Below are 26143 nucleotides of genomic sequence, written 5' to 3'. Positions count from 1 at the left end.
TAATGGAGGGGGTTTGTGTCAAGCGTGCTCGCGGGTATTCCACTGGAAAGGATGCCTTTGTTGCGCATGCGACTTTGGTGTGTGTGTGTGTGTGTGTGTGTGTGTGTGTGTGTGTGTGTGTGTGTGTGTACAGAGGAGTAAAGAAATGGCACAAATATAAAAGTTAAGAGATGAAGCAACACGAGTGCAAAACTCTCTCGCCGTAACACACAAATAGTAATCACACACACACACACACACACACACACACACACACACACACACACACACACACACACACACACAAACACACACACACGCCGCACCTGGTCTTCAATCGTGAAATTAACAAAATTCTAAATTCTTTTGAGTCTAATTTAACACGAGGTCGCCGGTGACACGACCAAATTTAGAATACAGCGATATCTTCACACTGGCTCCTGAAGCGAGGTCTGAACACACCTGCCAACCCGACGCCAGACACACCAAATGAAATTTCTGGTTATGATATATATATATATATATATATATATATATATATATATATATATATATATATATATATATGAGGCCCCTACCAGTAGGATTCGATCCTCGTACCATTTGCGTGGTGGGTGGATACGTTAGCCATTCGTCTACGCTGCCCATAATGGGGGGAAATGACTATTCGATTACTAGTAAACGTATAACCGTCTCACGTCCGTGAGCAACAGGGGCCCAGATCTGCCATATATATATATATATATATATATATATATATATATATATATATATATATATATATATATATATATATATATACCCAGTCAGACTCACATTACCTCAGTAGTCCGCAGTTTTAACGAACTTACCGTCACAAAAAGACGATGTAAGAACACCGGTGTAATGCATATGAACGCGCACGTTCATAGGACACATGATGCCCTCCAGCATCAAGGATTCGAGACTCGGTGTGCCATTTGCGCGGCTGCACATCTGAGCGTTCCGCATACCCACCCACCACACGAATGGTGCGAGGTTCGAATCCTGGCTGTTGGACGGCATTAGGTGTACCACGAAAGAGCTCGTTCATATATATATATATATATATATATATATATATATATATATATATATATATATATATATATATATATATATATATATATTCAAGAAACTTCTGACCAATATCATCAGAGGGACTGAGCCAGCTGCGGTGAGACACCATTTTTGGTACACGTTCACTGACTCCGATAATATTCATGGCTCTCCAAAGCCCACCGCCAAGAAGCCCGTCTTGTTAACCGCAAGACACAACACAAATCCATTTGTCTGCGTTAATCCAATCATACGACACGGGCGCCGTTCTGAATAAAAGAAGTTAATTAAATTGGCTCCATCATAATTTTTCCCCCTCTCTGATTAACTAAATAACATATGCTATCTGGGTCATCAGGAAAACAGTTAATCATTTAAATGTATCAACGTCCAGGTGATAATGATGGACCGAGCAGGCTCTCGCACTGCAGCTATTATGATCCTTCTATCTATACATATAAATGTATAACATATACAAATATATATATATATATATATATATATATATATATATATATATATATATATATATATATATATATATACATAAAAGTACGGGCACCAGATATGGCCATCTCGGATGAAAAGTGAAAAAAAGGAAAATAGAGGAAGGATTAATCGGAGTCCACAAGTGTCTGTAAAGCCCGACTCCTAATGGTGGAAAGGTTACGGGAAATAGGGAAAGACTCGCCACGGAAAAGAACTCCGAAGTTTCGCTCTACAGTGAGAGCAGGAGGTGTCACAATGGTCAATCTTCGTGTGACTTCCCTCCGCACAAAAGCGGTGGGAAGCAGCAGCAGCCAGGCGCGTGCCACGGGTCCGAGTTAAAGGAGGTGGAATACACGAAGATAACCTCACAAAGAGAGGTGGACGAAATGGTGCTTGCAGAACGGACAGGAGGAAGCAACGTTACAGCGAATGGAAAGAGGTGGCTGGAGAGAAGTGGCAACAACAGATCTTTCTTGACATATATAATTCTATTCTCTCCCTCCCTCAAGGCAACAGACCTCTCAGAGTCAACTGTGTATATATATATATATATTTGCCGAGGAAAGAGAGGGGACGAACGACGCGAGAGGTGGTCCCCCCCCCCCCGTAACGACCAAAGGCAGCAATTAATTAGCGTCTATGATTTACGCTTCATTACGGCTTGGGACAGTCTAATTAACGAGTATCTGCGGGCATCCAAATGCCGGAAAAGTTAGGCCGGCCGCCCATTAGCATACAGAGCAGAGCAGGAGGTTCCATCATGCGGCGTCTGGCTGGGTCTCCTCTTCCTCCTCCTCCTCCTCCAGCAGTTGGTGGAGGCGATCTGAAAGCCGGGCAGGAGACGCCGGACTGAGTGTTCTCCCCAGTCTCCGGTGGACTGGGCGTAGCGCCGCGTGTCATGCCATCGCTGACGCATCCCCATCCGCCTCTCGAGAACGACGGCACGACCCTAGAGCACGATGGTGCGACCCTTCAGCACGATGGTACGACCCCTTTTGGAACGGAGGTACGGCCCTTGGGTATGGTGTGATGACCTGATTCGCGACCAGACACTTTCGAGGGTCTGGTCGAAAGCCAAGGCTTGACAAGAAACCGGGTTGTCATACTCGAGGCTCGTACCGTCGTGCCCAAGGGTCGTACCGTCGTTCTCAAGGGTCGCGCCGTCGTGCCTAAGGGTCGTACCTGTCGTTCTCAAGGATCGTACCGTCGTGCACAAGGGTCGTACCGTCGTGTTCAAGGATCGTATCGTCGTGCTCAAGGGTCGCACCATCGTCCTCAAGGGTCGTACCGTCGTGCTCAAGGATCGTACCGTCGTGTTCAAGGGTCGTACCGTCGTTCTCAAGGGTCGCGCCGTCGTGCTCAAGCGGTTAACAAGACAGGAACAAGTAGCCCCGCCCGGTACTTAACACGAAATCCAAAGAGCTGCGAACACGAGACCAATTAAGCGGCCTAAACATCTTAACTGCTGGTGACAAGTTAAGGTAATGTCGGACACCGCGAATTCCGAGCAGATTAACTAATTGCTGACCGCACGCAAAGCGCCAATTAGGGTGATTATGACCACTCAGGGTGATTAGCACCACTCGGGGTAATTAGCACCACTCAGCGTGAGACAGACCCAGCTGGAAGGGTGACTGAGAGGGCCTTACTGGCTACAAGGCCAAGTTTATTTATAGTGTGCGTCACCGATTGTGCTCTCCAGACTCTTGTCGGCTTACAAACTTTCGCGACAACTTTCTCCCGCGCGAGTTACGACGAGGGCGTGCGTCATGCGAAACGCAGGCCACAACAGATGGGTTGAACCAGAAGCGAAACGTAACACAGAAGACGATTACATGATCCCTGGTCATGGAGGCAACGACCCATGGGCACGACGCGTCGCCGGTACGACCCTTCGGTGGCACGATGGTGCGGTCTTTGACCTGACACGAGAGGGAGTGGGGGTCAGGTCAAAGGCTACGCCATCATAACCAGGGGTCGCCCCATCGTCCTAAAGGGTCGTACAGTCGTGCAGTCAAGGGCCGTAGCAGCCTCCTGCGTAAAGGGGTCAACACAGTAAGGGTCAGGGAGGGCGCCGTACCTGACCCAGGTGTCCATACAGGTATTAACCTACTTCCGCTGGGCCAGGCCGCGGTAAGCTGCCACCTGAGAGTCAGGCAGAGGGGGAGGGGGAGGGAGAAAAGGAGGGGTGTGGGAGACGCGTTAAGGGGAGGTGTGAGCCAAGGCGAGGGAAGACGGGGCCTCTTGGAAAGGGCCGAAGAATTAAGCTTTCCTAATGCGACCTTGACCTTCACCAGAGTACACGAACCTTCAGAAGGTTGTGGCGGTGGTGGCGGTGGTGGTAGTGGTGGTGTGGTAGTGATGGTGGTGGTGGTGGTGTGGTAGTGATGGTGGTACTTACGAGTACCGAACCTTTATTCATCCCCGTGACTGACTGACCGCGCCAACCTTCCCCAAGGACTCACAACACAGGTACAGCCGCTACAGGAGCCGCCGGAAATGAAACACGGGATAACACATGAAGATCAAAGAGGTGAGGAATCTCTCTGACTTTCGAAAATTGTTTAACAGTCATGGATGGACATTTCTGATTCAAGTTCCTGGTCTGTCGAAGAAGGGAGGGAAAAAAAGGGAACATATGACAAAAGAAAGATGTATCTTTACGGTGAAAACATGATACTTGCAGAGTGCCGTGAGCAGAACATCTCATGAACACATACACACAAAGAGATGATAATTGAACCCCTTCATCTGAAACTCATCTAAAAACCAATTTATAACGAAAAGCGACGTACGGAACTGAAAACAGAAGAGGGGCGCGACTGGTGTAGGAACCAGGAAAAGAAACAAACGAATATATCAGTGAAGTCTACCAGAGAACCAAGTTAAACCTTCAGAGGTGGACAGCTAGATTCCGCTGTAAAAACCCACATCCCAGCAAATATTCAAACCAGACAGAAATATGCGCAGAAAAGCGACTCTGAAAAAAGATTCTCAAGGCCACAGGAAACTGGCAGAAAAATGTTTAGTCGATGAAAAAAATTATGATCCAATGAAACAAAAATATGATTAAGCCTCAGTGAAAATTCCCAGAACACGCTCAAGTGAGGCACATATTGCCAGCGAACATCCCAGAGCACACTCAAGTATGGCAGACATTGCCAGCGAACGTCCCAGAGCACACGTAAGTGTGGCACATATTGCCACCGAACATCTACTTTAAGCCCAACTAGGGAAGGCGTTCGATCTCCCTTTATTTCTGACCCATACATTACTAGGTCATGCCAACGACATAACAATTATTATCATTATCATTATCATTATCAGAGCAGTCGGCCAATCTGAAATAATATATCCAGCGCGATGCCAGAGCATGGTTATACGACCCTTGTGCACGACGGTACGACTCTTGAGCACGACGGTACGACCCTTGAGCTCGACGGCATACGACCCTTGAGCACGACGGTACGACCCTTGAGCACCACGATACGACTCATGGGTTTGACGGCTTGGTCTTTGACCTGAGCCTTAAAGGGTCAGACCAAAGGCCAGGCCACCATACCCAAGAGTCGTACCGTTGTGCCCAAGGGTCGTACCGTCGTGCTCAAGGGTCGTACCCGTCACGTACAAAAGCATCTTCTTACCATCGTGCTCAAGGGGTCGTACCCGTCGTGCCTTTGAAGTTAGGTATTGGAAACCACTAACCCTAAATCACTGTGGTATTAACCGCAGACCACCACAGTCAGTCGGACCATGCTTCACCCCCCCCCTCCCTCCCTAGCCCCCTACCCCACTCATTCAATAAACCCCCCACGCCTCCCCCCCCCCCCCCACCAACACTTTACTCATGGCAACACGTAATGGACCAGCTACACCTTTCTGAGCAAGGCTAGACCTGTGTACCTCAAAATCGGGCTCTCTATCGACAGCAAAATGGAGAAAATTGGTAGAGCAGTGAAATGGGTAGAGCATCGAAATGGGCAGAGCAGTGAAATCGATAGAGCAGTGAAATGGATAGAGCTGACAGCGACTGCTTCAACTCTGTGTCATATGTATCCCCAATTATTTTACATCTCTCTCTTTTATATCCATTTTTTCCCCACTTTTTCAGCCCTCTCACTCCCTCTCATACTCACTCTTTTCTCAACTACACACTCTCACACAGCTCCCCTCTCATCAACTCTTTTACCCTGTTCCATCCGCCTCTCCGTGAGGGTTGAGGAACGGGCCATCAGCCGAGGGATGACGTAATCGGTTGAAGGACGACGTCATCAAGCCATCAGGCTCGTGAATGACGTCATGATACTGTTACAGACTGCAGGGGGTCTTCTCCAGGGGGGTTCAGCGAGAGGGGTAATTCAGTTTCCAACCTTATGAAGACCTTCCCCCTCCTGCTCTTCTTCTTCCTCCTCCTCCTCCTCCCTTCTCGTTATCTTCCTCAATCAGGCTGCTTCCCTATTCTTCTTCCGAACCTCTCCTCCTCCTCCTCCTACTCCTCCTCCTCCTCCTCCTCCTCCTCAGGACACGTCACGGAGGAGTTGCTCACCAGAACGACCCGCAAGTGGTCAGGTCATCTGTACAGTAATGGCTCCATCCGTAACACCGCCAGACAACCGGGCCGGGATATAATTACCAAACCTACCCCCAGACTAACGGCCTCTCCAAACTCGCCACCCCTTTCCCGCCCCTCCCCTTGAGAGTGACGGAGACCCGGGCCTGGATGTGACGACCTTCGCCCCGATATGACCTCTACCAAAACCTTCCCCCTTCCGCTGATTCCTCAGAGGAGATGAGTACGACTTAGACCCTTCAGGAATGCCCATGGAAAGGCCCCCAGTACATCACCTTGAAGACCTGGAGGTGTCCAAGATTTTCCCGACGTATGCTTATACCTTGACGTTGGCGGCCGTAACGACCCAGTCGACAAGCCTAACCAACCAACCAACCAACCAACCAACCAGGAAAGACCCGCAGTTAAAAGGAGTGTACTACAGACCATTAGCGGGAAAGCTTGACTAGCCAGGCGATGAGAACGACCCGACATGGATAGAGTTAGCCGAGCCTTAGAATACAGGAGAGTCGGTCCTAAAGCCTAGGAAGACTCAGCCTTCATCAGCGTGGATGCCTCACCACCCCACACCTCCCTCAGGGATATGTCCGGGGCTCCGACGGGCGTCACTTAAGGAATTCGCGCCCACTTTTCACGGCCGTTCAATGTCTTCGTTAGAAAGCCACCATTAAGTGTGCGGGGACGACGGCCATTAGATGAGTCAGTCAAGCACTTGGGGACTTTCATGTGTGTGGAGTGTAGTTATCCTCTCTTTTCTCTCTATGTCTCTCTTTGACGCGAAGAGAGAAAAGTAAAAAGAAGAGGGGGTCGGGTTAGTTAAGAGATCCATTGACTCAGGTTACCAGTGCATCATCACCTTGAACCTGTAGCGGTGAAACTATTATCATCGTCTCCAACACCACCACCACCACCATCACCACCACCACCACCGCTGCCATCGCCAACGGCACCTGTCCTCTTCGTCGCCATCACCAACACCATCACTATCATCGTGTGTCGGGAAGGTACATCACCACTGATGTTCTCTCCTTTACGTACTCGGCCAGGGTGACACACACACACACACACACACACACACACACACACACACACACAAACATACGAAGACATCGAGCTGTGTACGATAACCAGCCAACGGCTATTGGTGGCAGCCATACTTGTCTGTACCTAAGATCATCCATGAGAGAAACGCCCGCTAGGTTTAGGTGTACGATGGATGAGGGGGCGTCTTCTAGACTCAACTGTAGCAGTGCTGGGGAAGCTCTCTAGACTCTAGTCCACTGCTGAACATTGAAAATATAACATAAGAAAAAATGTAGAAAATATTAAGCACAGAAAGGGTGGAGGGAGGGGGAGAGGGGGAAAGGAGAGGTGTATGTATGCGCAGATATACACGTATGACAAATGAAATTCCGGCAACAAACACGACAGAAAACACTCATACGTAGACGGAATTACGGACGAACGGAGAGAAACTGTGGCCGAACAGAATCTCCGGAATCAACAGCAGACTTATATAGAAGATTAATAAAAAGCCGAGCCACCGTCCCGGGGCCCAGCTGGATGGGGGCGTCCCCCGCTCCCAAACCTGGAATTACCTGTAACGTCCCGACTGCTCTAAATACCCAGGGCAGGTCACCATCCCAATCATACAATAATCACAGGGTCGTAAATACTCGTGTATAACTGGCGGGACTAACGCGGTCGCCGAGTAGGGCCAGTGGATCAATATTGATGGTAGGGGGTGGAATAATGCCGTGGAGTGAGGGCATGAGGAGGAGGGCGGGCCCGGTCATCTGTGCTGCAGTGGGTAGCGGCGGCTCGAGTGTTGTTCGGACGGGATGCCGGAGACGCCGATTTCAGAGTGTCCCCGGTATGGGCAGGAGACGCTGTATGGTTAATACATATCGGTGTATACGGTGAGGGAGCTTTACATTCTTGAGGCCCCACGACTCATTACCTCTGTTCTGTTGTGATGTAGCTCTTTGAATCTTCCTTTGGTAATTACGTATATATTTTCTCTTTGTTTCGAGCCCACACAACTCTGCTTTTGGGGGATTATTTCCTCACTTCTCTTGCCTAGCTTCCAATTGCGCCATCTTGCTCTGGGCTCTCTTTAAATATCAAAGAAATCATCTCTATTAACATGGTCACGACCTCTTCAAATGCAGTCATCATGTCTCCCCTTATTCTTCTTGGTTCTCATGTGGGCAGAATGAAGGCTTCCTTCCTCTCCCCGTGGCTCGTTCTATTCAATTCTGGTACCATTCTTGCTGCATTCCTTTGAACCCTTTCCCAGCAATTCTATGAGGCTCTTTGAGTGAGATCAGATTGTTGCTGCAAATTCCAGCTTAAGGCGAATATACGTCATGTGTGCATCTCTCTCTCTCTCTCTCTCTCTCTCTCTCTCTCTCTCTCTCTCTCTCTCTCTCTCTCTCTCTCTCTCTCTCTCTCTCTCTCTCTCAACCTATCACAGTCTAACAACCTGAGGGTAGTTATGTTATAGACCGAACCCTAGTTTGCATCCCCCTCACGATCCTTCCCACTCGATGTTCCGGTGACTTACCGTGATCATGTCAAGGCCTTGTTCCCTCCCGGTGGTGTGGCAACGGGTGACCCCACTTGCCCAGATATGGTGACCACCGTCGGGTTTGCATAAACCGCGTCCCATCTTCATGACCTTCACACATCCCCCGGGGGGGGGGGGGGGGTCACATTTCATAAACCATTCGTCTGGCCACACGGCTACATCACGTCCAGGGTCCTCTGCAACACACTTTCCTCATCCGTGCAACCGCTTGCACAATCCACCTGAAATTCAGAGACTGTAGCTTCTACGTGTTTCACAACGATGACGACGCCGGCTCATATTTCAGCAGAACAATTCGCTCTGTGATCACCGCGTCCTGTAGACGGTACTAAGAGCCATTACGGAGACGGTGGAGGTACGAAGGTGTCTCAAGCTCCATTCTATCCCTCCCAAGTCCACTGTTGAAAAACAATTCACAGCGAGTGTGTGTGTGTGTGTGTGTGTGTGTGTGTGTGTGCAGGAGGCGACGGCGGCTGCTGCCAGCTTTAAACCAGGACTCCTGGCCAGGAGTGTGCGGCGGGGCCCACCTGTGTCGTGCCGGGCGGGGCCGAGCTACGCCAGGCCAGGGAGGGCCGTAACGAGGCAGACACGGCTGGGCGAAGACCTTGTCGCTCCTCATCTCAAGGTCGTGGGTGATGCCACGACCCTAGTGTGTGTGTAATACATATATATATATATATATATATATATATATATATATATATATATATATATATATATATATATATATATATATATATGGGTATGCTTTATGATGCAGTGGTCCCATCGCTGGTGTATGGATGCGAGACGTGGGTCCGAGGTCAAAAAGTACGGCAGAGGGGTCGATTGTGTTGGAAATTGAATGTCTGAGGGACAGACAATCTGCGGTATGAGGAGGGTTGATCCAATAAGAAATGGTAGGGGGAGAGAGAGAGAGAGAGAGAGAGAGAGAGAGAGAGAGAGAGAGAGAGAGAGAGAGAGAGAGAGAGAGAGAGAGAGAGAGAGAGAGAGAAGAGAGTGGTGGCAGTAGGAGGAGTAAGTATGAGAGATCTGAAGAGGGTGTGGTGAAATGGTCTGGACATATGGAAGGGGTGGGCGAAGAAAGGGTACACGCTGGAAGTGTAGGGGGACAAGGGGGAAGAGGGAGAACCGACCTGGAGGGCAGTGGAAGAATGGAGTGAAAAATGCTTGGAGTTGTCGGGGTCTCGACATGCAGGAGGGTGTGAGGCGTGCACCGAGTGAATTGGACCGATATGCATTTGGAGGGTGGGTGAGGGTGGGCTACGTACTGTCAGTGGGCTACGTACTGTCAGTGGGCTACCAGGGGATATGAAGTGGTCAAGGGAAACTAGAGAAAGGTCTGTGGAGTGTGGATGAGGATTGGGGTCTATTGGGTTTGGAGCCAGAGCGTGATGATGTGAACAAATGCCATTTCTTCCTCTGTTCCTGGCGCTGCCACGATAACAATGAAAACGGACAACAGGTATGAAAAAAAATTATATATACACACACACATATATATATATATATATATATATATATATATATATATATATATATATATATATATATATATATATATATATGGCGATGGGAATGAATAAAGGCAGACAGTATGAATTATGTACATGTGTATATATGTATATGTCTATGTGTGTATATATATGTATACGCTGAGATGTATAGGTATGTATATGTGCGAGTGTGGACGTACATGTGTATGTGGGTGGGTTGCGCTATTCTTTCGTCTGTGTCCTTCGCTACCTCGCTAAGGCGGGAGACAGCGACAAAGTATACTAAATATAAATAAATATATACATGTACCAAACAGCGATGTCAAACGCCTTTAACCAGGTCGTCTGACGTCAGGTGTTAATGTCAGGTGAGGTCGTGGGCGGCGCGGCGAGGGGGACAGTCTACCAGGTCAAAGGGCTTGACCCGGTCGGCTGACGTCACGCGAGGTGGCCGAATGTGGGAGTCATCCGTCAGCCCGTAAATAAGTGTGTCCGTGTGTGTGTGTGTGTGTGTGTGTGTGTGTGTGTGTGTGTGTGTGTGTGTGTGTGTGTGTGTTGGAGACAAGCGCCCGATATAGAAGCCCTCACGGGTGGCTGCTTTTGAAAATGCCTGACGACCTGTGCTTACCCTGCAAGCGGACCTGCCGCTTAAACAGACGGATGACGTGGTCGAGACGGTCGTATACCACAGGACGGGGCACAGACTCGCCCGACTGACCTACGGAAAGATGGAAAAACGGAGGAGAGTGTGGTGCTCCGACGGCGCTCACAGGAACATCCCGAGGACGAAGGTGCGACCTTTGGGCACGACGATACGACCCTTGAGCACGATGGTACGACCCTTAAGCACGACGGTACGACCCTTGAGCACGACGGTTGGACCCATAAGCAGGATGGTACGACCCTTGGGCACGATGGTACGACCCTTGAGCACGATGGTACGACCTTTGGGCACGATGGCACGACCCTTGGGTAAGACGGTAGGACCCTTGAGCACAATGGTGCGACCCTTGGGCACGACGGTACGACCTTTGGGCACGATGGTACGACCTCTGGGCACGACGTTAAGGTCAAAGGCTAGGCCATCATATCTAAGGGTCGTTCCGTCGTGCACAACGGTCGTACCACCGTGATCGAGGGTCGTACCGTCGTGCTCGAGGAGTTAACAAGTTCTCGCGGGCGTCGGACCCCGTGGCTGTGTTAAGTCTCTTATTCATTATCATATAAACTGTGCCGCTTAAACGATGGTTGCTCTGAGTACATTACTCGCTTAATATCCGACTTCGCTTAATATCACGTATTTTTCGCTGTCATGGAGACCGTCATAGCCCCTCTACTTTCAGTGTGTGTGTGTGTGTGTGTGTGTGTGTGTGTGTGTGTGTGTGTGTGTTTGTGTGTGTCAAAGCATAGTTTAATCAAAAGCAGAGAGAGAGAGAGAGAGAGAGAGAGAGAGAGAGAGAGAGAGAGAGAGAGAGAGAGAGAGAGAGAGAGAGAGAGACCCCGTACCCCCATATAACCCAGGCCTCGTAAAACATCTAGGAACATCATCTCGTTAAGATGAAGGAGGTCGGTCGGTCTGGCTGGCCTGGCTCCTCTGGCAAGACCCGCCCGTACGGATGATGGGTCTCGTGATCCTTCTGAGGGAGCGAGCGCAGGAGGAGGGGGTGTGGTGGGGTGGAGAGGGTCAACTTTAATCTGCGTGGAACACTCTATTCCCAGCTCCGTGTGGGAGAGCCTGAAGGAAGGGGTGAACTTCTTAACCTCCATCCTCTCTCTCTCTCTCTCTCTCTCTCTCTCTCTCTCTCTCTCTCTCTCTCTCTCTCTCTCTCTCTCTCTCTCTCTCGAACAAAGACGAATCGATGCAAATTCCCCTCCTCTCTTCAAGAAGGAACACTTAAGGGAAAGTAAAAACGGTAATTCACCACGCTGGGGGTTGATGAAATTTGAGACAAAGTAACAAACAATCGTGTTACAGTTTATAATGATATTTACGTTCCCGTATTTTCTTGTCCTCGCATACATATCATGTACATCTTTAAATCATACATATATATATATATATATATACTAACCCTATGTGTACATATGTTCATAAGTACTTACCTTCTACTACAACACAAGTGATATATATATATATATATATATATATATATATATATATATATATATATATATATATATATATATATATATATATATATACTCGTCGTGAAATACAGGTAAGGGACTTACCTCAGAATGACGTTCACAGGCAAAAATCACATGCCATTCAGACGTCTCTCTTGCTGTGTGTACCTGAGTCTCTCTCTCTCTCTCTCTCTCTCTCTCTCTCTCTCTCTCTCTCTCTCTCTCTCTCACACACACACACACACACACACACAGAAGTAATGCTGAGATGATACGTTCCTCGGCTAAGCGTTGAACAGAAAGGTGCCTCAAAAGTCTCTCGTTGAGAAGTATTCCACAAGGAACACGACGAGGACAGCTCCTCACAGACGACCCCTCGTCCACAGAAGTGTGAGGTGGAGGACGCCGCCCCTCACTCCCTCCCCACAACAGAGGAACTGCCGCAGACAGAAATGTGTTCCAGCGAGGTGTTCCATAGGGAGGGGCTCCAGATATTAGTATTCTGGCGAGAAGTGCTTCAAAGGGAGGCGTTCCACGGAGAAGCACTGTATAGTTTAGCGTTTCAGGGAGAAGTACACAACACGCACACACACACACACACACACACACACACACACACACACACACACACACACACACACACACACGTTCGCACTTGGAGTCCAAGGCGGAGGTCGAGGGACGAGTGCCTCACCTGCAACAAAAGAGGAATATCGTCAGTTCCTGGGGTGTATGTGGTGGGGAGGAAGGGCTGTGTGTCTGGGGAGCCACTCCGGGTTCGGCCAATGGTCAACCCACACACACGCACACACACACACACACACACACACACACACACACACACACACACACACACACAAACACGGCCCAAAGACACAGACAGAAACACACATGGCAACACTGTTTTTGTTTGTTATATTCTGAGAGCAAGAATGTAGAGAGAGAGAGAGAGAGAGAGAGAGAGAGAGAGAGAGAGAGAGAGAGAGAGAGAGAGAGAGAGAGAGAGAGAGAGAGAGAGAGACAGACAGAGAGAGACAGAGAGAGACAGAGAGAGGACTGCAATAAGAATCACATGAATAAGATGAAGGCTCAATACTGACACAGGACATTAAAAAATTATCACAGACGATCATAAGCAAACGTTCAAAGCGAGGAAATCCAATAATCTCTTCCTCCGCCAAGCAAATACCAAAACACCGTCTTTCACGTAACACTGGTGACGAAACACACATAAAATGAACAAAACCAGTTAAGTATATGAAGGCACTGCCAGTATATTCTGGACCTATTTTGCCATCTGCTGACTGAAATGCTGACATTCTCCGTGTGTCAAGCAATGATGGCGTTTGCATCTGCAGTCATCTGTCTCGACAAATGGGAAAGGTCAAGCCAAGAGAGGCGATTCAATGTTTCAGTTGTCATCACATTGTATTTCGGAACAAATCAGTCAACACGAACAGAAGCGGAGGCGATCAATGAATAACACCATCTACTCTTAACAACTGTGGATGGCTTCAGTCCTCTCAGGGTGGCCAGCTGCATGGGTAATTCGCAACATCTACTGTTTATGTCTTCATTAGTGGCCGTCGACGAGCAGGAGGAGGAGGAGGAGGAGGAGGAGGAGGAGGAGGAGGAGGGGAGGAGGAGGAGGGGGTAGGAGGAGGAGGAGGAGGAGGAGGAGGAGGAGGAGGGGGTAGGAGGAGGAGGAGGAAGGAGGAGAAAAAAGAAACACTGGGGGTCTGATCCCTGGAGCTTAGTATGGAAATCCCTCAGCGTCGGGTAGGATTACAGGCTATAAGGGGAAGGAGGTGGGCGGAGGGAGGGGGGGTTGGGGGGTAGTCCAAGCGGGGGGAGGAGGGAGGAAAGGATGGGGAGGAGGGGGGGGGCGGGCTTGCCTCTGGAGCAGGCCCTCCTGTGGGAGCCCCACAGTTGTGGGTGACGTCTCGAGAGTCTCTCGTCGAGGAAGGAAGGAATGCCTCGAGTCACCGTGAGTGGGCCCTGGGCCATGGAAATTGTAGAACGAATCTCATAGGCAAGGCCTCCTCTCTCTCTCTCCTCTCTCCTCTCTCTCTCTCTCTCTCTCTCTCTCTCTCTCTCACACACACACACACACACACATGCAGGCACGCGCCGTCGAAGGCCATTCGTCCACAACACCAGCCATGCTCCCAACCACCACTCCCTCGCTGGAACTCCGCTGCGCTCGGCCAAGCTGCGCGCGGCTGCTGACGTACCTTCATTGTAGACCGCGGGGGCACCCAGTCCCCACAACCCTAACGTTACCTCCCGCTGAGGAATGGCACGTCACGACATAAAGCACAGGCCGCGCGTTTTCAGTTTCAGCTACGCGCGTCTTAAACCTTTCTCAAAACCCGCCTCCGCGACCACGACGGTGAGATACAGACGATTCCTGCCGGGCTTCAGAGATCAAAAGAAAGAACCTCACATGAATAAATCTGACTAAAAAGGACGAGGAAAATTATTAAGACAGAAGAATGGGCCAAGAATTCCATCGACAAACCAGAGGCGCTTCACTTACCAGACACAAACGGCATTGCGAACGGACAGGCCGCCACTGCTCTGTCCTTTCTGTCTGTCTGCGACGGATCCCACACAGCCACACACACACACCAACAGCCTCGGCCCACCACTTTCCCTACTAATTGGCATTGTTAACCAGCCTAGTTCCCCCCTCTAAACGACCGCCCCCGCCCATTAAGGCCCGTAGGACGCCTGGCAGATGAGATCGAGTCTGACAGCTGATAAAAATGCGAAACAGTTGGCGGCCATTACGCCTCCCCCCCCCCCATTTCTATGGGCCCCACATAAGGTTCCCGACGACTTCATCCGCGAGTTATGTCCCCGGGGGCCCGTACAAGTGGCCTCCAGGGAAGGCAACACAACTGCCTGTAATTCTTCTTCTTCGTCGTCGTCGCGTAGGAAGGCGGTGGCCATCTCCAAGGCAAAGGGAAGGAGCCGACAACCCTTTGGGTCAACGTGACAACAGAGAGCCATACACGCGACTGATGTACAGCCGGCGTAAATAACCACTGACACGAACACACTCCATCATACTGATGGTAATAATCGTCATGCCGAAGACTGGTTCAATCTTACGCTACATAGCGACAATGAGAGGAACATGGGAAAGAGAAAGTCGCTTAGAATGAGCGAAACGTAAAGAAGATAAGGTACACCAGAAGGACTATATCTTTACCTAGCCCTGAGCTCTCCCTTAATTACATCATTGGCCACCAGTGGACCGCAGCCGCCGCTGAAAACACATACCTTCCAATAACACCGGTTGTAATTGGTGGATCCCTCCGCCGCCACGGGCCGGCCGCCGAGGGTGCGAGGGGAGGAGGGTGGAGGGAGGGAGGGGCAGGAAAGGAAGGCGAGACACCAGAAATCACTACACGATCAATGGACCAAAGACTTGAGAGGGGTCGGCCGCGGACCACACTCAACGGAGACCCTCAAACTTAACCCCTGACCTCGTGCGTGTGTGTGTGTGTGTGTGTGTGTGTGTGTACAATAAGGACGCCAACCCACACCCTCCCAGGGGGAATTACTGTCTAGTGTCTCGGGTTAACGTATGTTCCTACATTAATAATGGACGCTCCTGTGGCGGATGGCTGAAGACTACCCCTCTCTCTCTCTCTCTCTCTCTCTCTCTCTCTCTCTCTCTCTCTCTCTCTCTCTCTCTCTCTCTCTCTCCGGAGGGCCGGCCTCTAGCGAAACGGTCACATTCAAGACGAGGCAAGGTGGCGCTCTGGTCAAGGAGGTCTTCCCGTGTTTGCAAGATCCCTGGTTCGAAGCATGACTGGACTCACCCCCAGGTGAGGAGACGGGGAGGTGGGTGGGTGGAGGCCACGTGGCTCCCGCTGCCCCTCCAGGATCGCAACACGTTCGAACACAGCCTTAGGGAACTCACGGAATGCATATGTAACAGTATCACACGAGAGAGAGAGAGAGAGAGAGAGAGAGAGAGAGAGAGAGAGAGAGAGAGAGAGAGAGAGAGAGAGAGAGAGAGAGAGAGAGAGGGGGGGGGGAGAAAGAGACTCCAGAAACAAGGCCTTCAATAACATCGGGACTACAGGCGAGCGCGAGGAAGGCCTATTTGCCTCGCCCACCAGCGTTACCACCACACGGGAGAGCCTAGGGAGCGCTGTCTCCCCCACTGCAACACTCACGCAGCGGTGCTACCAGAAACCCTGCTGCACTCACAGGACCCAGCTCAAGGAAGGGAGGGTGGAGGGTGATGGAAGGTGGGGGGTTAGGGTGTGGGAGGGTGACAGGCCAGGTGGGAGGGCGGGTGAGCGAGCGGGGTGTTCGACACGTGAAGAGGCGGAAACGGAGGTCGATGGTGCTTGTGGTGAGTTCTGATGAAGAAATATTTGTGGCACGGCTCTCGAAGCGCCGCGACCTCTGTTGTTTATCGGACATTGATCGCAGGAGTGAGTGAGTGAGTGAGCTGCTGCTGCTACCAGCCCTCACGCCCGTAACGCGAAGACACGTCGGCCAACCCCTACGCCCCCGCTGACGTGCCTCGCCACGACATCACAAAAGCTGACGAACTGACAGCAACACTTAATGTTGAACTCCCTTCGTTATTGATTTACATAACTGGTTTAGGAAGGCGTAGGCTGATTATATATATATATATATATATATATATATATATATATATATATATATATATATATATATATATATATACACTATTATTATTATTATTATTATTATTATTATTATTATTATTATTATTATTATACTTTGTCGCTGTCTCCCGCGTTAGCGAGGTAGCGCAAGGGAACAGACGAAAGAATGGCCCAACAGGGGAGAAAGAATACTTCCCACGCATTCCTCACGTGTCGTAGAAGGCGAGTAAAGGGGACGGGAGCGGGAGGGGGGGGGGCTAGAAACCCTCCTCTCCTTGTATTTTAACTTTCTAAAAGGGGAAACAGAATACACACACACACACACACACACACACACACACACACATATATATATTTTTTTTTTTTTTTTTTTTTTTTTTTTTATACTTTGTCGCTGTCTCCCGCGTTTGCGAGGTAGCGCAAGGAAACAGACGAAAGAAATGGCCCAACCCCCCCCCCCCATACACATGTACATACACACGTCCACACACGCAAATATACATACCTACACAGCTTTCCATGGTTTACCCCAGACGCTTCACATGCCTTGATTCAATCCACTGACAGCACGTCAACCCCTGTATACCACATGACTCCAATTCACTCTATTCCTTGCCCTCCTTTCACCCTCCTGCATGTTCAGGCCCCGATCACACAAAATCTTATTCACTCCATCTTTCCACCTCCAATTTGGTCTCCCTCTTCTCCTCGTTCCCTCCACCTCCGACACATATATCCTCTTGGTCAATCTCTCCTCACTCATTCTCTCCATGTGCCCAAACCACTTCAAAACACCCTCTTCTGCTCTCTCAACCACGCTCTTTTTATTTCCACACATCTCTCTTACCCTTACGTTACTTACTCGATCAAACCACCTCACACCACACATTGTCCTCAAACATCTCATTTCCAGCACATCCATCCTCCTGCGCACAACTCTATCCATAGCCCACGCCTCGCAACCATACAACATTGTTGGAACCACTATTCCCTCAAACATACCCATTTTCGCTTTCCGAGATAATGTTCTCGACTTCCACACATTTTCAAGGCTCCCAAAATTTTCGCCCCCTCCCCCACCCTATGATCCACTTCCGCTTCCATGGTTCCATCCGCTGACAGATCCACTCCCAGATATCTAAAACACTTCACTTCCTCCAGTTTTTCTCCATTCAAACTCACCTCCCAATTGACTTGACCCTCACCCCTACTGTACCTAATAACCTTGCTCTTATTCACATTTACTCTCAACTTTCTTCTTCCACACACTTTACCAAACTCAGTCACCAGCTTCTGCAGTTTCTCACATGAATCAGCCACCAGCGCTGTATCATCAGCGAACAACAACTGACTCACTTCCCAAGCTCTCTCATCCCCAACAGACTTCATACTTGCCCCTCTTTCCAGGACTCTTGCATTTACCTCCCTTACAACCCCATCCATAAACAAATTAAACAACCATGGAGACATCACACACCCCTGCCGCAAACCTACATTCACTGAGAACCAATCACTTTCCTCTCTTCCTACACGTACACATGCCTTACATCCTCGATAAAAACTTTTCACTGCTTCTAACAACTTGCCTCCCACACCATATATTCTTAATACCTTCCACAGAGCATCTCTATCAACTCTATCATATGCCTTCTCCAGATCCATAAATGCTACATACAAATCCATTTGCTTTTCTAAGTATTTCTCACATACATTCTTCAAAGCAAACACCTGATCCACACATCCTCTACCACTTCTGAAACCGCACTGCTCTTCCCCAATCTGATGCTCTGTACATGCCTTCACCCTCTCGATCAATACCCTCCCATATAATTTACCAGGAATACTCAACAAACTTATACCTCTGTAATTTGAGCACTCACTCTTATCCCCTTTGCCTTTGTACAATGGCACTATGCACGCATTCCGCCAATCCTCAGGCACCTCACCATGAGTCATACATACATTAAATAACCTTACCAACCAGTCAACAATACAGTCACCCCCTTTTTTAATAAATTCCACTGCAATACCATCCAAACCTGCTGCCTTGCCGGCTTTCATCTTCCGCAAAGCTTTTACTACCTCTTCTCTGTTTACCAAATCATTTTCCCTAACCCTCTCACTTTGCACACCACCTCGACCAAAAACACCCTATATCTGCCACTCTGTCATCAGACACATTCAACAAACCTTCAAAATACTCATTCCATCTCCTTCTCACATCACCGCTACTTGTTATCACCTCCCCATTTGCGCCCTTCACTGAAGTTCCCATTTGCTCCCTTGTCTTACGCACCCTATTTACCTCCTTCCAGAACATCTTTTTATTCTCCCTAAAATTTACTGATAGTCTCTCACCCCAACTCTCATATATATATATATATATATATATATATATATATATATATATATATATATATATATATATATATATATATATATATATATATATATATATGATGATGATTGAAAATGTATTTGTATATTATGAACGCAGTCTGGATACCCAACCATATCTCCCCGCCCAACATCCACCCTCACCTTACTGCGACCTGAGGGAGGGGGTGGAATGTGGAAGGGGGAAAAGGGGGCGGGGGTGGACCTGGGTTCGATAATGAGGAAGCCGCTAATTACCCGGACACTGATGATGGGGTCCTGATTGTATGGGGTGCGGGGGGCCGCCTGCTGCCTGTGTCAGCCCGGCTGTCAGATGTAGCGTTGGAGGTGGTGTCAGGCGTGGTGCTATGGTGTCAGGCCATGGTGTTCAGCCGTGACTTCACCTCTGGTTTCGACATCACAACGCTACTGTCTTATAACGAAGCTACACACGCCCGTGTATCTTCGTCACTGTCTTATAACGAAGGAACACACTCATCTCTCTCTCTCTCTCTCTCTCTCTCTCTCTCTCTCTCTCTCTCTCTCTCTCTCTCTCTCACACACACACACACACACACAACCTGTCACTCCGTCTTGGCCAGACACTACCACGTTCCACGTTTACAACTTGCCACCGAAGGAAGAACTTCCTCCAGGTGACGAATTGCCTACATCTCAAACTTATGTTTAACCACTCGCTTAATTAATAAAAAGAAAAAAAAAATGGGTGGAAGCCTTTATGCACAAGCAACGTTTCAAAGTCATTTTTCAAAAAACGTAAACTCGTGTACGCAAAGGCTATTTACCTAACCATCACAGACTTTCTTGAGCCAGAAAGCACCGTTAGAGGAAAAAAAAAAGAGAAAAAAAGAAATACACTGTTTGCTCTGTATTATGATTTTTTTCCTCTCCCCCTGAACAAACTACGAATGAATTTCTTCTTTCAGAGGGGCAAACCTACACACACACACACACACACACACACACACACACACACACACACACACACACACGCCTACTAAGGGCCCTCAGACGTTTAAACCAGATCAAACTAGGTGTTCTTGAAGAGGAAGTGGGAGGAGAGGAGGAGGAGGAGGTGGCGGAGGTGGTCGTAGGGGTGGGAAGGGGGGACGGGAGGAGGAGGAGGGGAGTGTAATTCCTACTTAACCTCATTACAAGTTACTCAGAGACCCCCCCCCCCCCACAAACCTCCACCCCCCTCCCCTCCCCCTATTATTCCGGTAAGTAACTACGCGTCATTATAATGCTACTTGAAAGCTGCTTATCCCACTGGGCGCCGCCTCATTATGAATAACTAAGTAATGAGACTTTTACTGATGATCCTACCCTCACAGCCCCCAACTCGCTCCCTTGGGCGAGGCGGTGCGACCCTTGAGCGCGTCGGCGCGACGGCGCCCCTTGAGCACGACACCTCAAGCGCGACGGGGCTGATCACTGAAAACGGCTGTGCGACGATCGCTTGATCACGTCGTTACGACCCTTTAGCACGACGGGATAACCTTTAAAAGGGCGGTGCGACGCCTGTGCGACGATCGCTTGATCACGTCGTTACGACCCTTTAGCACGACGGGATGACCTTTAAAAAGGGCGGTGCGACGCCACCTTGAGCACGACGGTACGACGCCCCTTGAGCACGATGGCGTGGCCTGACTCAAAGCCATGTTCTGTACGAGTATAATGACCTGAGGGTCATGATACGGGCCACGCCAGATAACTGGGCGAGGGCGACACAGTGTTCTCTTGATGGAAACTGGTGGGTAGATGGGATAGGAAATGGGTCCATAACAACCACGCTGGGAGCTGTATGGCCGGCAGAGATGTTTATGTATGTTCGAATACACACTGCGGTCTGCGTATGGCGATATGGTCTGACGAATGAGGCCATGTATGTGTATATATATATGTACCTATACGACATATATTCACCTAACTGTATGGGTGAGGACCCACTTACGAGTCCTTACGACGGGGATATTGCCAAAATGGCAGGGACAGTGCGTAGCGCTTACCGCAGGAGGAGACACCGCGACGAGGAACGAGTTGTTGTGTGAGGTAGTATGTGTTGTGGCGTGCCACGTGTGAGGCGAGGAGGAGGAGGAGGAGGAGGCTGCGCTTTCGTGGTCTGAGAGCCACTGGCGCACGCGCGGGTGAGGCAAGAGAGAGAGACACACGAGGGCTTCACTGGGGCAAGGGAATGACGCTTAACAGCCAACGAAGTACTGGCTCACTGCGTAGCCGCCACACCAATCACCCCCCCCCCCCCTTCCCTTATTCCCTTCCCATACCCAGAGAGAGAGAGAGAGAGAGAGAGAGAGAGAGAGAGAGAGAGAGAGAGAGAGAGAGAGAGAGAGAGAGAGACCTACACAATCACAACCCTTGGGTAACCACAGCGATGGCGGGGGTGTAAGTACTTGGGAGGCGGTCTGAAAACATGTAATTCAGCCCGGTGCTGGAGGGTGAACACCAGAACCAATAACTCCGGGTGAAGGACCAACCAACTTCCACACACACACTGACAATATTAAATTTCTGGCCCATGTTGACAGAGAGAGAGAGAGAGAGAGAGAGAGAGAGAGAGGAAGGCGGCCCAAGAAGGTGGCTGGGCAAAAGGCACCTGTGAAAAGGCTGAACAAATAAGAAAATGATAATAAAGATAGCAGACAACCACATCTGCACGGTCACTGTAGGTAAAACAATAATAATAATAATAATAATAATAATAATAATAATAATATTAATGATAATAATAATAACAATAATATTAATAATGATAATAATAAAAGCAATAATTATAATAATAACAATAAAAATGATAATAATGATATAAATAATAATAATGATAATAATCGTATATTTCCTCTCATAATTACCTCTTTGCGTTTACAATCAGATAAGGAAGTGATAACGCCGAGGAATTAGATTTCACTTAAAGAGACAATAGATGGTGAGGGAGGGAGGGAGGGAGGGAGGTGGGGGGATAACAAGGGTTTTCATTTCTGGAATGACCCGGTAAGTGTGGGTGCGATACCTATCCAGGCTGTTCACTCTGTCCCAAATAACTACAATGGTAATAACACCAGACGTGTGTGTGTGTGTGTGTGTGTGTGTGTGTGTGTGTGTGGAGGGGGGGAAGGTATTTTCATTCTCAGGCGGGGGGGGGGGGGAGAGGCGACCCACACCAGAGGCGACCCATACCTTCTACAACACCTACAGCAGGAGTAAGAGAGAGAGAGAGAGAGAGAGAGAGAGAGAGAGAGAGAGAGAGAGAGAGAGAGAGAGAGAGAGAGAGAGAGAGAGAGAGAGAGAGAGAGCGCTACGAAGAATCCCATTATCAACATGCTTTGTGGGCAAGACAGTGACTGCCTTCTCGAGGCTTGTCGATACTGGCGATCATCACAGGACATTGCCAGCTTATATGGCCCTCCCCCACCCCCAACCCACGGGTCCCAGGCTGTCCTCCAGGCCAATGCTTGTACGTTCTTCCTCAAATAAGACTTACTGCAAAGCGAGGATAATACCATGGCATACCAACACAAGAGGTTTATATATATATATATATATATATATATATATATATATATATATATATATATATATATATATATATATATATATATATATATTATATTGGAAAAGATCGCAACTGAGAACATGATCAAGTCCATTCCATTTTGTCCACGGAGAATGATGATGTGATCATTACACGAAAGTGCACTTGGGAACTTATCGTGTCCCATTTCCCCGAGGATAAAAAGGAATATATATATATATATATATATATATATATATATATATATATATATATATATATATATATATATATATATATATATATATGAGAAAAAAGGAGAAAGAATTCTAGCGACGTATCTCCTGCAAGTTGTAGGTGACCAAGATGGGCAGGAACAGTGGACGGGAAAGTCTCCTGTATTTACTTTCTCAGATAATCAGAAGGAGGAATGACCAAGCGTGGAACCTTTCCTCAAAGGCTCATTCCCCATGTTCCTGGCGCTACCCCACTGAGGCAGGAAAAGGCGAGGAGATATCGAAAAAAAAGAAAAAGGAGTTTTGGTTGGAGAACGTAACGCAGTGGAGAGACTTAATATTTTAGTCATCAGAAAATACCGTCGTAAAATCCAAGAAAATCATGCCATAAAATCCAAAATTTTGGTGGTAAAAAAAAAAAACCCAACGACAACACCATGGAGACGATGCGAACCACAGGACAGAGACCACACTGGCCACCAGGCTCACTGCCGGAGGACCACTTGTCATGTGGTGGGGTCTGCCACTCGGCTTACCTCACAACCACCCTCTCTCCCTCCACACTACGACTTGACTTAATAGCTGGAGTGCGACGACTTAATTCTTGAGTACGACGACTCAACATTTTGAGTACGACGACTTCAGGTATCATAATGAAGGGGTTTAAGTCGTCCTCGCGGGAGGTCCCGGCGACGACCAGCGACGGCAGGGGGGGGGGTGATGTGGGGGACGCGCAACGCCGACCCTCGGCCGTGTTAACAGTGATAACGATGGTGATAACGAGAGTGGTGGGCAATTACGGTCGTTAATGGTAAGGCTGGGAGGAAAGGTGGGGAGAACGCCATTCATCACTCCCCCCTTTCAGCCTACGCTACGCTCCCACCCCCACACAAAAACCTCTCTCTCTCTCCACACACACACACACACACACACACACACACACACACACACACACACACACGGGGTCTGTCGGCGAGAATGTAGAGCGAGAACAATACCACAATAAACTCCAGCGGTGGTTCCCACCGTGACGCGTGACCCACACGCTTGAAATGACCGCCACCCTCCCTCCCTCCTTCCCTCCGGCCCCTGACCTTCTAGCGGCAGTGGCCCGGGCCAGGGTAGGGCCAGGAGCCCACAACGGTCCCCTCCAGTTGGACCAGGATGTAAATAAGTCATATTTCCCAGTACTCTTTGTTTTCGAAAGGGTTCGAGGAGGGAGGTTGGGAGCGAAGGGGAAGCGGGTGTTGGGAGTTGTCATACCCCGGCACGGAACGGTTCACTCCCTCTTCCGAAGCGATTTCCGAACGGATGAGCCACGACCTTTATAAAAGAATGATTAGAAATAAAGGTAAAGGCCTTCCAAAAGTTGTATCCATTACGCTGGCTTGGCGTCAAAAGCACTTTACGCTGGCTTGGCGTTAAAGCCACTTTACGCTGGCTTGGCTCCTGCCTGTTAAATTAACTTTTCTTTTTATCTTTTTTTCTTTTTACTGAAGTTTTCCTGCAGCCTCCAGAACCACTCCACATGTTCTGCCCGGCTAAATAGCCTCGCAATAGTTAAGTGCAGATGCCGGCAGAATAACAACGTGTTTCTACCAGACGCTCTATACGACACGTCTCTCCCTCAACCACAGCACCAACCACATCAGACAACCACATTAGACAACCACAGCACCAAACACAGCAGACAACCACAGCACCAACCACAGCACCAACCACAGCAGACAACCACAGCAGACAACCACATCAGACAACCACAGCACCATCCACAGCAGACAACCACAGCACCAACCACATCAGACAACCACAGCACCAACCACAGCAGACAACCACATCAGACAACCACAGCACCAACCACAGCAGACAACCACAGCAGACAACCACATCAGACAACCACAGCACCATCCACAGCAGACAACCACAGCACCAACCACATCAGACAACCACAGCACCAACCACAGCAGACAACCACATCAGACAACCACAGCAGACAACCACAGCACCAGCTACACCACAACCCACAGAACCAACACAGCACCAGCCACAGCAGAGAGCCAGGAGTCCAGGAGACTCACCACAGAAGAGCTGACCCCCAGCAACATGAGGAAGATCACAGCTGCCAACACTGGCGGTGGTGACAACACCATTATTGACCCCAACAGCAAAACAAAAACAACAACAATGAACATTACCCACACCAGGAAACAACAACGAAACCAGCAATAACAAAAACACTGTCAATATCGACAACAATAACAACAACAACAGAACAACAACAACAACAACAACAACAACAACAACAACAACAACAACAACAACAACAACTACTACTACTACCACTACTACTGATCTCTATCGACGGGACATCATGACAACACACACACACACACACATATATATATATATATATATATATATATATATATATATATATATATATATATATATATATATATATATATATATATATATATATATGTATTCAAGACTTCCTCCAATCGGAAAACATGATGTCACTAAGTCTACAAGCCTGGGGAACTTCGGCTAACTCAGATGTACGACCTTAAACCTCCCGAGAACTTGAGCAAACATTTGGGGTCTGGCTTTAAAACTTAAGGGGAGGGGAACTTCAGTCATCATGGCAGGCTTCAGAACCTGAAGTCCTCCGCTGAACATTCGGTCCAGGGCTGAAGTCACTGACGTCTGTCCGTCGCCGTCACACAAACTCTCCAGGGGTTTATGGATTATAGTCACGGAACGCATCTTTATTATTCTTTTTTTTCCTGGTCATAAAACTTGAAAACTGCCCGAAAGAATTTGAGGGCAAATGTATGGGTTATCATGTGGGTAGATGGGGGCGGGCGGGCGGGGGGCGGCTAGGAGGGACTTTGGGTAAGTGGGAGAAGCGATGTTGGCGGGAGGACGTGAGTAAACTCTTGAGGGAAGGGGGGGGGGGGTATCACAGGAGTACAAGTGGGGTAAATGAAAC

The 26143-nt window shown here is 48.8% G+C and overlaps 1 protein-coding gene across 1 annotated transcript in view; it reads right to left on the bottom strand.

Annotated features, from left to right (window-relative positions):
• Window positions 1-26143, bottom strand: part of LOC139746816 (kin of IRRE-like protein 1) — a 668931-nt gene that overhangs the window by 394167 nt on the left and 248621 nt on the right. The window lies entirely within an intron of this gene.

Source organism: Panulirus ornatus, chromosome 66, assembly GCF_036320965.1.
Source record: "Panulirus ornatus isolate Po-2019 chromosome 66, ASM3632096v1, whole genome shotgun sequence".
In the NCBI taxonomy this organism is placed as follows: Eukaryota; Metazoa; Arthropoda; class Malacostraca; order Decapoda; family Palinuridae; genus Panulirus; species Panulirus ornatus.
Note: the sequence above shows the minus strand (reverse complement) of the source record. Positions and strands in the feature narration are given on the sequence as shown.